Below are 12444 nucleotides of genomic sequence, written 5' to 3' on the forward strand. Positions count from 1 at the left end.
CTGATCCAGCTTCCTGCTAATAGCCCTGGGAAAACAGAGGATGATGGCCCAAATGTTTGGGCTCCTGCCACCCATATGGGGGACCAGGATGGTATTCCTGACTGCTGCATTTGGCTTGATCCAGACCAGGCTGTTGCAGCCATTTGGAAGTGAACCAGACGATGGAAGGTTCCTCAGTCTGTCTGTCTGTCTGTCTCTCTCTCTCTCCTACCTCATTCTTTAACTGTGACTTTGAAATAAATGAACAAATTTTTAAAAAATATTGGATATTTTCATACAGTTTTTTTTACCCAAGCAGGGAAGGCATACACAAAATCTAAGAATTTAAATTAAAACAGCCATTAGTTCATCAAATAATTAAATATTAATGTATTGGTTCATGTCTTCCTTTCTTCATTGATATCCTCATCTGCTTATTCCTACAGGAAACATTAATGAAACTATACTATGTCTTAGAAACTAGGGGGTGCTGTCAGCATATATCAGTGTGTATAGTTTAAGTAAATACAAAACTATGATTTAGTGGAAGGAAAGTTCCTGGAAAAGAGGGGAGAAGTGATAACAGGAGAAGCACCTTCATGTACGTTATCTACAAAACAGCAAAACTCAATACAGCAATTTGTATAATCAAAATAATTTCTTAAAATAATAAAAACAATTCCAATCCTTGAAAGTCTAAAATCTGAGTGGGTGGTGTAAATGAATTCAACTACATTTAGAAAGACTATTATACTTCCTCCGTGGTCCCAGCATCTAATGAATCACCAAATTATATCATCTACTTTTGAAAAAAATTGTTTTATTTTAACTGAAAGTTTTATTCACTAATAGCGCAGATTTTGCCATTTGAGGGAGCAAAATAATTTTCCCTGCCAGCTCTCAGGTCTTCCTTACATACATGTGGAACAACTACCCGTTTTTCTCTCATTGCACACCTCCCTACTATAGACTTGCTATCTTCTACAGGTATTGTAACAATAGATTAACCTGCAAAGTGGAAGTGCAATGTTAGAACTTGTATTACTTTTAATTTTATTTGAGATGTATATTATCTATGAGGTATATCATCTATGTGTTTTATATATATTTGTAAATACCAGGATCACTAGAGATGCAACTATAATAACACAAGGAAATAAGTATATTGCCCAGCATATGAAACCATTTGTCTCCTGAGTGGCCAGTGTTTTTCAGAAGGCAACGTTGTTCATCTTCGTATCTGCTCATGTGGATCTCACGACAGTCTGCTTTCCCTAGTTATTTGGATAAAAGCTTGATGGGTTGAATAATTTGAGTCTTCTCAAATCCTCTTCAGTCAAATACAAAAACTTCAAATGCTCTTTCAATTTACTGTATTTTTGTTGTTGTTGTTTCACCTAGGGCCTGCCCAAATCTGTGCACTGGCAGTGAGTTGTGGTTGCCAACCTTTTCCTTCCATGCTTCTCTGCTTGCCTGCCCCCTCTCCTTCAGGTTGGAGAGGGAAAGGGAAGCAGTGAGGGGTAGGAAGACTGCTCCTGAGTGACCCGCATATATTCAGAAGTCACAGGTGTCCGTGGCTGCCTCTTGCTCGGGGCTCCTCAGTGACCCTGTGCTATGGCCCCCAGCGGAGGTCCTCTGTGTGGGCATCACTTTGTCCAGCCTCCCTCTTGGAATGCCCCAGCCTAATGCCATTGCACTGGTGTTCATCATCATGCATCCTCGGCAGAGGAACCTGTCTTGTGTCAGGCACAGGGTGTGAGTGGCTACCATTTGAGAATGCTTGTTTTCAGCCGGGTGTCCACAGAGGACACACAGAGAGGAGCACAAGCCTATGGCTCTGTGAAGTGCAGAATGGAGTCTCCCGAAACACTCACCCTACAACAGCCTCTTGACTTGTGACTCTCTGTGTGTCTCTTTCTTACTCGATTTCAGGGCACACACATCAGACTCTCTTGTTTGGCCTCTGTTAAAGACGCACAGCCCACTTCTCTCCATCAGGCGGTGAAGAGGAAGCGGGAGGGTATGTCCTACCAAAGCTGTCCAAAAGTCAACCCCAGGTTTTTTCTGTGCTTTTCCTTTTGTAGGCTGCATGTGGGCACTGGGCCAATACTGACAGAAATGGAATCACAATGTTCTCAGCACGTGGTTTTATATCTCACTTTGGAACAGCATGGTTTCGAGAACTCTTACTTTCACCTCAGCATTTGTGACTATAGGGAAATTCTAATACGATGGAAGTAGTGTTTAAATGTTATGCCAGATGTAAATTGAAATTGATGTCTAGAAAACAAATTTTAAATGACTGATGTATTACTTCAAATCTAAACTTTGTAGCTGGTCTAGGTTTGAAGTCAGGATGGGATCATTATTAGCTCTGTGACCTTGAAAAAATTACTTAATATTTTTTATGTTAATTTTTTCTCATATTTAAGAGGGAATAATAAACAAGCCTAATAAATTTATCATATAGGTTTAGATTAAATAATGTATAAAATAGCAATATTATATGTATTACATTATGTTTATTTAATGACTAGTAATATAATATCTATTGCATTAATTACCAGTCCACGTCATCCATGGTTCATTGACAACCATCCTTACACTCTTCAACCTGATCTCATCAAATTGATGTGATATTCTTGCTCCAAATATTCCATATGCCTGCTCTACCAAGGATTAAGGATGCGTTCCTAGCTCAAGCCAAAGACCTACGTTTGTCCTGGTACTAAAATCTGTTTAGAATTTCTCCCAAACTGTCTATGTAGTCATATTTTGAGCCAATGGTCTCTTTGCACTCCAGTCTACTTACAACCCATCACACACTTTCCTTCCTTTCTGACTGCTTAGTGTTTTCCCTACCAAGATCAGTCTCTCTTGTCCTTCAATCTAAATGTCGTCCAACCCTGAAGTCCCAATGTAAGACAGAAGTTTTCTCGGACACTTCAGCTGGCTTTCTTCTGAAAGGTATTCCTCTCTTTAGGTGGATAAACCATCTGAGCTGAGTTTCCCTTTCCTTGTAGACTTGGATGAAATAATACTTCAAGGAACTTTGGATACCAGCAGCTGATCAGACTCTCAGGAGTTCCATGATGCAACCCAAAAATGTGGCATAATGGCTCCTCACACAATGAACCTAGACCAGGGGGACACAGGCGACCAGTTCCACCTCCTTACCCTCTCCTCTAAACAGCTCTGAAAGGCAGTTTCTTGTCGTATCACTTTCAGTGAGTTTACTTGTGCCACATGAGCTCACTTCTTGGTACGTGCTCGGGCTCCTCGGAGATGGGGTTGAAGAAGGAGCCAGTCCCTTTCAGTACTTCTCATCACAGTTTGTGAAATTTCATCTTTTCTGTTGCCTTTTTTATCTTTTATTCATTATTGTAAATTTCCAGGGCTTAGACCTCAGCAGCTCATATTAACCCGAGTCTTCTTTCATTTAAAGTCCCTTTTCTCTGTGCCTAAAATTGTATATCTACAATGCTCATTCATTCAGTACTTTATACTAATTTTCTCTTTGATTTCACATGGGTTGCTGGTAGTCTTTCCTTAGTGCCTGTCTAAGCTGGCCAGAAGATGGCAAGAGTTTGTATCATATTCTTTCATTGTAGTGTATTGTCTGGTAACATTATGCCCAAGAAAGATACCCACTGTATATTTTAATGAGAAATATAGGAATAATGGACTCCATTTATATCCATTCAGTTATACTAGTATATTACATTAATAATAGAAAAAGTTCTTTATTGTGCTGCATAGAAAGATTGTTTTGTTTGCAGACCTCAAATAATTATAGGTAAGTTTCGGTTATTCCTAAAGTCAGAGGTAAATTTCTCTATTTGAACTATGCATTTTCAGTTCTCTAATTTTTAGTTACCTTGGAGCTCCCAAAGTGAAACTGCAAAAAAATTAAAAAGATATAGCAAGTAATGATAGTTAACCAAGAATAAGGGCCCATAGTTTGCAATAAAAGTATGAGATCAATGTTGAGACAAATAAATAAGGTAACTAAACAGCCACAAAAGAGAATTGCTCTATCACAAGGCACCCTTAAAACTTCTCTGGCATTGCTTTTACATTGCTATAGGCTGATTTTGTAAACTTTGGAAAGTTACAATAGACAGGAAAATGTCTTTTGTAAAAACCTTAGGATTGGTTAAAAATTTTAGTGAATACACATTATTATGTTGGGTGGATTGTATTTTGACACAGTTTGTTAGATACCATTTGGAAACATCAATTTTGAGGACAACATTGTAGCACAGCAGGTTAAACCACTGCTTGCAACGGCAGCATCACATATCGAATTGCTGGTTCAAGTCCTAGCTCCTCTGCTTTTGATCCAGCTTCCTGTTAATACAGCTGTGAGGCAGAAAATGATGGCCCAAGTGCTTGGGTGAATGGCACCCATCTAGGAACCTAGAATGGAATTTTGGTTCTTAACTTCTACCTGGCCCAGACCCAGCTGTTGTGGCCACTTGAGCAATGGAGCAGCAGTTGGAGATCTCTCTCTTTCTGTCACTCTGCTCTTTAAATAAATAAACAAACAAATAAATAAATAAACAAATCTTAAAAAGTGATCAGTTGTCATTATTATGTCTCAGCCTTTTGACTAATAGTAATTGTAGAAATGTTAATTCTAACTAAATGGTATAACTGAGCACTAACATTGAGAAGGACCTTAAGAATAACCTCATCCAACTCTCACCTAAGGGGCCTAAGACAAATAAAAGTGAAGTGATGGACCCAAACCATCAAGTACCACTCAGTTAGTAAGTGGAAGAATGGGCTTTAACATCTCCAAGTTCTAGAGTTGGCTTTTAGCCTAGCTGTTACGATGCAAGCATCCCACATCAGAGTAGGTTTGATTCCTGGCCCTGACTCCTGATTCTAACTTCGAGCCAATGCAAACCTCAGGAGGGGGTGATGATAGCTCAAAATATTGAGTTCTTGCCACCCACATGGGAGACCTGGACTTCGTTCTCAGCACCCAGGTACAGCCCTGTCATTGAAGGCAACTGGGAAGTGAACCAACAGCGGGGAGCAAAGCAGCATAGGGGAGCCCTCTCTTTCAAACAAATAAAACAAATTTCTGATTTGGGGCACAATGTACTTTAACCTACATTATTGTTTTTCAGTTGCTTAATTAACATGAAATGAATGTTACATATTCCATTAATCATAACATTACATCATTTTAGAACTAGTGGTATCTTTCAAAATCATGTAATTCAACTTTGGAATGGTGATGCAAAATTTTATAAATGAGACCTAGAAAATTTAAATAACATCCCCCTTTTGAAGCTTGTTTTAAAGCAATAAGGTGTTTCTTAGATAAATATTATAGTGATAAAGAATTTAATCTAATATTTTAAATATGTGTGATGTAAGACTGTCATAGGTATGGAATACGTAAGAAACATTAAAATCAGTATTGATTCTTCCACCTATAAACTTGGACTCTTTCTCCATTTATTTAGTTCTTCACTGAGAACTTGCATTGGCTTTATGTTTTTTTTTTCTATATCCATCTTATATATTTTAGTACTGACATTTATATTTTTTCTTTAACGTTAACTTTGTTATATGTTGGATTCTGAAGTTTCTTCAGAGGGGCACTGGAGTTGGCTCCTGAGAATGTTTGGGTACCTGTCATGGCCAGCCTGTGATCATGGTGTGATGTTGGCACTTTGAGGTCAACAGAGAGGGGAGTCACCAAACGTCAGCAATGGACAAATTCACCAAATCAGCACATATCCTCCTCCCACATTCCAGAAACTGGTTGCTAAACATTGCTACATATTTTTCTTATCTATATATATTCTATATTAAAGAAAAATTATCACTACTTTAAAAATTAAATATCTTTTCAATATAGCTTAAAATACTTAAGCCACTTTATAATATTATGTGGTTAAAATGGAAATTTCTCCCATATGTTAGAAAAACCTGCTATGGTTTTTGGTCACCTTACAAAGTTCATAGAATAAAAGTGTAGTAAATTAAATTTCAAGGAATTGTATTGAATATTAAATAATCAATGAAAATATGTATTTCTATATCTGATTTATAGAAGTAGTTAATAAACCTTCTGCTGACAGCATGTTTTAAGGAATGATTGTATTAGTAAAATACTATTAAGTAATTTCATCCATCTCCATGAGTCCTCCCTACCAGTACAACTGCTCAAGAAAACTTTCTGAACTTAGATATAAAGATGTTGATTTGTTCAATATAAATTAGAATATGTCAGAGTACAACATACATTTCTAGCTATCTCTATCCTCATATGCATATGGACATACACAGCAACAAACAATAGCACATATGTGTTATTCTTTTCAGTTCAATTATGCCATACTTTTTAAAAACTTTTTTAACCTAATATATCATGGTAATCGTTCCAAGTTACTACATATGGATGTAACTCGCTATATATTTATAGGACCATATCCCTTACTGAAAAAAACACTAGATGCGTTAAATTCAGATTTATTTGTGGAATGACAATATGACGCTCATCTGCATAATATTAAAACATTTTCAGTCTTGTCTTAGGTGGGATCCTCTGATCAAACACATTATTTCTGCAGGGATCTGACAGCACATAAAAACAGAATGAATGAAGATTTTGAAGTTTCATGTCTGGGCAAGTAAGATTTTATCTCCAAATAAGTTCATATTAAATTTATGAAAAAGAAACAGATATTTTATAATTTTCTGACTTTTTAAAAGTCCACTGAAAAATGCTGGGGTGGACCAAGCAGAGAGGAAGTCAGTTCAAAAGGCCAGAGAGTTCTCTGGGACCCTGGTGACCTCAGCAGTGGCGTGTCGCCCCGGGCAAGTCAAAGGGGTGCTGAAGGAGGCCTCTGCCCAACCGCTTCTGTGACTATAAAAAATGAAAACCAGGCACGGAGCCACATGAAGCTTTTTGGTCAAATCCTGACATGTCCTTACCACAAGCATGCATTCTGTATGCTCTGGGAGGTGGGAGTGTGGAGAGAGCTTTTCAGATGAGCTGAAAGATTGACTGAGTCACCTGCAGCACTCCAGTGTGGGAATATGCCATTCTGCCAATGCAGGAGGCAGCGTGAAGGGAGGACGGCAGGGCTCCCGCATGTGGAAACAAGCACGGCCATGTCTGCTAGTCACATGGCTTCCGAGAATACAGGAAAGTAAGAGGAGTTCACTTCCTGGGATTGATTTTGACCTTTTTGAAAGAATTCAAAGAACATTGTGATTCATAGGTCCTAACAGGCAAAGAAAGCAGCAGGTCTTTTCAATCTCACGTTGTATACACGAAACACATGCTCTTGAAACAATCAAGCCCATCTATTTATGATCACTGGATAACACATGGGCAGTATAACACCAAAGACATCACCTTCTGGCTCAGGAGGCTCTGTGAGTATGGCAGTAAATTGAGAAAAATGAAAGGTAGAGTGCACACTCAACAATGTGCATCCATTTATGTATTTATTCATTATACATAATAAATTTAAGCAAATATTTCACATTCTTTGACCACTTTCTTTTTTTTTTTTTATTTTTGACAGGCAGAGTGGACAGTGAGAGAGAGAGACAGAGAGAGAAAGGTCTTCCTTTGCCGTTGGTTCACCCTCCAATGGCCGCCGCTGCAGCCGGCGCACCGCGCTGATCCGATGGCAGGAGCCAGGATCCAGGTGCTTTTCCTGGTCTCCCATGGGGTGCAGGGCCCAAGCACCTGGGCCATCCTCCACTGCACTCCCTGGCCATAGCAGAGAGCTGGCCTGGAAGAGGGGCAACCGGGACAGATTCCGGCGCCCCGACCGGGACTAGAACCCGGTGTGCCGGCGCCGCAAGGTGGAGGATTAGCCTATTGAGCCACGGCGCCGGCCTGACCACTTTCAATGAACTAGTCTGCTCAGTATTCCACTATAGTTTTATATTTTTAAAGCATATTTAAACCATGGAACGAAAAGAAATCAATATACTTTATAAAAGTGAATGAACAATGTAACTGTAAAATTCACGATGAACTAACCAGAAGAGTTCACAACCAGAAGAGTTGAGTTTATTCTGTATTCTGTCACATTCAAGACTTGCTCTTTTTCAAGCTCTTTAACTTCTCTGAACCTATCCTGTTCTTATCAAAGAGATACCGTGATTTTGCTTTAATTTTGGAAAATGACTCTAAAATTTTTATAGAAATTTAAAGCACTTTTGTTTTTCATTCATGCACTTATCAAATGTTTATTGAGTCGATTAAATTCCAGGCATTTCTAGCTCTTCAGGTATATCAAATGAACATTTTAAGAAACCAGATGGCAAGGGACAAGTTGTATGAAATATTAGGAGATATTCTGGTAGAGAATGTAGCATCTTAAACCTCCTGCATATTTTGTAGCAATACATTTGCAAAACAGGGAGAATAGTTATAGAAATACATGTGAGGTTATTAGTTCAACACACAATGGATGAATGTGCTTCTATAAACAGCATATTGGGGAAGTAGACAGGGAACATCAAAGGTTCAGATGCATCTGGGAGAAGAGGAATCTCTGTATAAGACAAATGAGCGAGAGAGAAGTAGGAGCGAAGGAAAGATCAGCAGAGTCACATACGCTATTATTACATGTGATATTTAACAGACAGCAGCACAAAGAGGATGGCAGAAAACAGACTGAGTAAACAAGTAGATGTTAGCCATATAGCAACTAAAATAATCTTTTATACATTACATATTCTGAGTTCTATCTTTTAAATTGTCTGCTGAGTGGTTGAGTTATTTAAGAAATGTTGTACATGGTACATGGTAATCCTTGAGTGACATAGTCCTCATGCTAAATAACAGTATAGAAATACAGGGAGTTATATCATTGAAAGCTTGTCTGGGCCGGCACTGCAGCTCACTAGGCTAATCCTCCGCCTGCAGCGCTGGCACCCCGGGTTCTAGCCCTGGTTGGGGCGCTGGTTCTGTCCCGGTTGCTCCTCTTCCAGTCCATCTCTGTGCTGTGGCCCGAGAAGGCAGTGGGGGATTGCCCAAGTGCTTGGGCCCCTGCACTCCATGGGAGACCAGGAGAAGCACCTGGCTCCTGGCTTCGCATCGGTGCAGCACTGGCCGTAGCGGCCACTTGGGGGTGAACCAACAGAAGGGTGAACCAACGGAAGGAAGACCTTTCTCTTTGTCTGTCTCTTTTTGTCAAAATACTTTACTGAATACAAAAGCATTTTAACACTTTTTTTTTCCTTTTTTGACAGGTAGAGTGGACAGTGAGAGAGACAGAGAGAAAGGTTTTCCTTTGCCGTTGGTTCACCCCCAATGGCCGCCATGGCTGGCGCGCTGCGGCCGGCACACCGTGCTGATCCGATGGCAGGAGCCAGGTACTTCTCCTGGTCTCCCATGGGGTGCAGGGCCCAAGTACTTGGGCCATCCTCCACTGCACTCCCAGGCCACAGCAGAGAGCTGGCCTGGAAGAGGAGCAACCGGGACAGAACTGGCACCCCAATCAGGACTAGAACCTGGGGTCCCAGCGCCGCAGGCGGAGGATTAGCCTAGTGAGCTGCGGCGCCGGCCTTAACACGTTTTTGAAAGATATATATTACAGTGTTTCTCAAAAGCACTTTAAAGTATTTAAGAAACTGAAAAAAGTGCATATGCTATGACCCAGTAGTTTTACTTTTAGAGATTCAGTTTATAAAATTAAAGTCTCAGTTTTTAATGATATAGGTGCAAGGATTTTTCCTTCGGTATTCTTTGTATAATTTCATGAACCATTAATTAAATTCCATAGGGCCAGAGGTGCTTACAAATGCTAATGCTTTGGGATTTTATAGCAATAATATGAAATATACTCCATATATGAGATCTGAATCATCACCTCATAATCATGTATCTTACTATCTCTCCACATGTATGAATAGTCAAACTAAATAGGCTAAATAAAGATTTATAAATACGATAATATTGGTTAAGGTCAGGTTTTCCAACAAATTAACTTTTAAAACTTAATTTTGGAGTTACAAATAAGTTTTTATAGACCTATAATTAAAAAAAAATTAAAGCAGGAAATAATTTGAATACCCATGGAAAATATTATGGTTCTATTTAAATATTACTGTACATTTATATATATTGACTTGGAAAAAAGACTAATAAATTATGTAATGAAAAGTACAATTTTAGTGTAGCATGAATCATACAGTTCAATTACTATAAAAATTACCTGTTTATTTATAGTTATATTTTGTTATAAAAATTGAGAAACATATAGAAGTATGTATGCACCAATAATTTCTAAAAACACAGTATACCAGAAAAGTTAAAAAATTAAGTAAAACTCATTGGATGTATTCCAATCCCTGAGCCTACTTGTTCTTGGCTTGTAGAGATACAGTTTGTAGTCAAGACTAATGTTTTACAAGGCCTGAGGAGGCATGCAGTTCATCAATATGCAATTAACATTTTGCTGCAAAAAAATGCAATAATTAAATTAATTGATATTGTAAGCTCAGTGACTAAAATATGTCAGGAGCACTGATTTATTTTTCCCAACAATCAAGGTCAGTTTCTTTATCTGAAAATAAAGATGCTATTTGGATCAAGAAAACTATAGCCTATAAAGTGAATTTTCTCTCTCTAAAATTATGGCATATATATGGTATATGTTAAAATTTTACACCATATCATATCAAACATCAAAAATGTTCAGGGAGAAAACTTTTTAAAGATAAGTTTATTGTGGTGCAAAAAAATGAAAACTCATGCCTAGTCTTTTCATCATATGCATTTTCAATGAACTTTGTCAAGGCATTTTGAACAATTTTCTATTAATTTTTATTAATATAAAAACAAATTTCAAGTACTTCATAGACACAATTTTAAGAATATAGTGATAATTACTTCCCTTCTATCCTCCTCCTACAACCCTCATCCCTCCTTCCTTCCTTTCTTTTATTCCTTTTGCAATAACATATTTTAGCTTATTTATAATCACAGGGCTTGCACCCCACTAAATAAAGAGCTCAACAAGTTAAAATTAGAAAGACTACTGTTCAACAGGAATATAGACAACAGCTATAAATTATATTAAAATTTCAAGATGTCAATTTTACTAGTAGATACTAATTTTTTTCTGTACATATTAACTACCAAAAATCAGATAAAACATGTAATATTTGTTTTTTGGGGTCTGACTTTTTTCATTAAGCATAACAATCTCCAGTTGATGCATTTTGTTGCAGAAGACAGAATTTCATTCTTTTTATGGCCAAGTAGTATTCCATCATGTATTCCACATTTTCTTTATCCAATCTTCAGTTGATGGATATCTGGATTGATTCCATATCTTACATATTTTGAACTGAGCTACTTTAAACATAAGAGCTCATTTAACTCTTTCATATGCTTATTTAATTTCCTTGGGTAAACTCTCAGGATATGGTTAGATTTATTTTTAGTTTTCTGAGGAATCTCTATTCTGCCTTCCATAATGATTGTACCAATTAACCTTCCCACCAAAAATGTACTAGGGTGCTTATTTCTCCACATCCTTGGCACCATTTGTGAATTTTTGATTTCTGAAAACTAGCCAATCTAACTGGAGTGAGGAGAAAACTCATTGTGGTTTTTATTTGCATTTCCTGGATGACTAGTGGTCCTGAGCAATTTTTTTTTTTTTTTTTGACAGGCAGAGTGGACAGCGAGAGAGAGAGAGACAGAGAGAAAGGTCTTCCTTTTTGCCGTTGGTTCACCCTCCAATGGCCACCGTGGCTGACGCGCTGTGGCTGGCGCAAGGCGCTGATCCGATGGCAGGAGTCAGGTACTTATCCTGGTCTCCCATGGGGTGCAGGGCCTACGCACTTGGGCCATCCTCCACTGCACTCCCTGGCCACAGCAGAGAGCTGGCCTGGAAGAGGGGCAACCGGGACAGAATCCGGCGCCCCGACCAGGACTAGAACCCGGTGTGCCGGCGCCGCAAGGCAGAGGATTAGCCTAGTGAGCCGCGGCGCCGGCCGGTCCTGAGCAATTTTTCAGGTGTCATTTGCATTTGTATTTCATCCTTTGAAAAATGCCTGTTCATGTCCTTTGCCTATTTCTTAGCTACATTGTCTGTTTTGTCATTATTTAGTTTCTGTAGCTCCTCATATTCTGTATATTAATACTTTATCAATTGCATAGCTTGCAGGTATTTTCTCCCATTCTGTTTGTTGCTTCTTCACTTTGTTGATTGTTTCCTTTGCTGTGCTAATGCCTCTTAGCTTGATCTAATCCAATTTGTGTGTTTTTTATTTTATTCCCTGTGATTCTGGGGTCTTATCCAAGAAGTCTGCCTATGACAATGTCTTGAAGCATATGCTTTCCTCTAGTAATCTGACAATTTCAGGTCTTAGATTTAGACCTTTGACCCATTGTGAGTTTGTTTTTGTTTACTGTGTAAGGTAGGAGTCTTTTTTCATACTTCTGCTTGAGAAGATACAATTTTT

Source organism: Oryctolagus cuniculus, chromosome 8 (assembly GCF_051225735.1).
Source record: "Oryctolagus cuniculus isolate XC-2025 breed Fujian yellow rabbit chromosome 8, ASM5122573v1, whole genome shotgun sequence".
Classification (NCBI taxonomy): Eukaryota; Metazoa; Chordata; class Mammalia; order Lagomorpha; family Leporidae; genus Oryctolagus; species Oryctolagus cuniculus.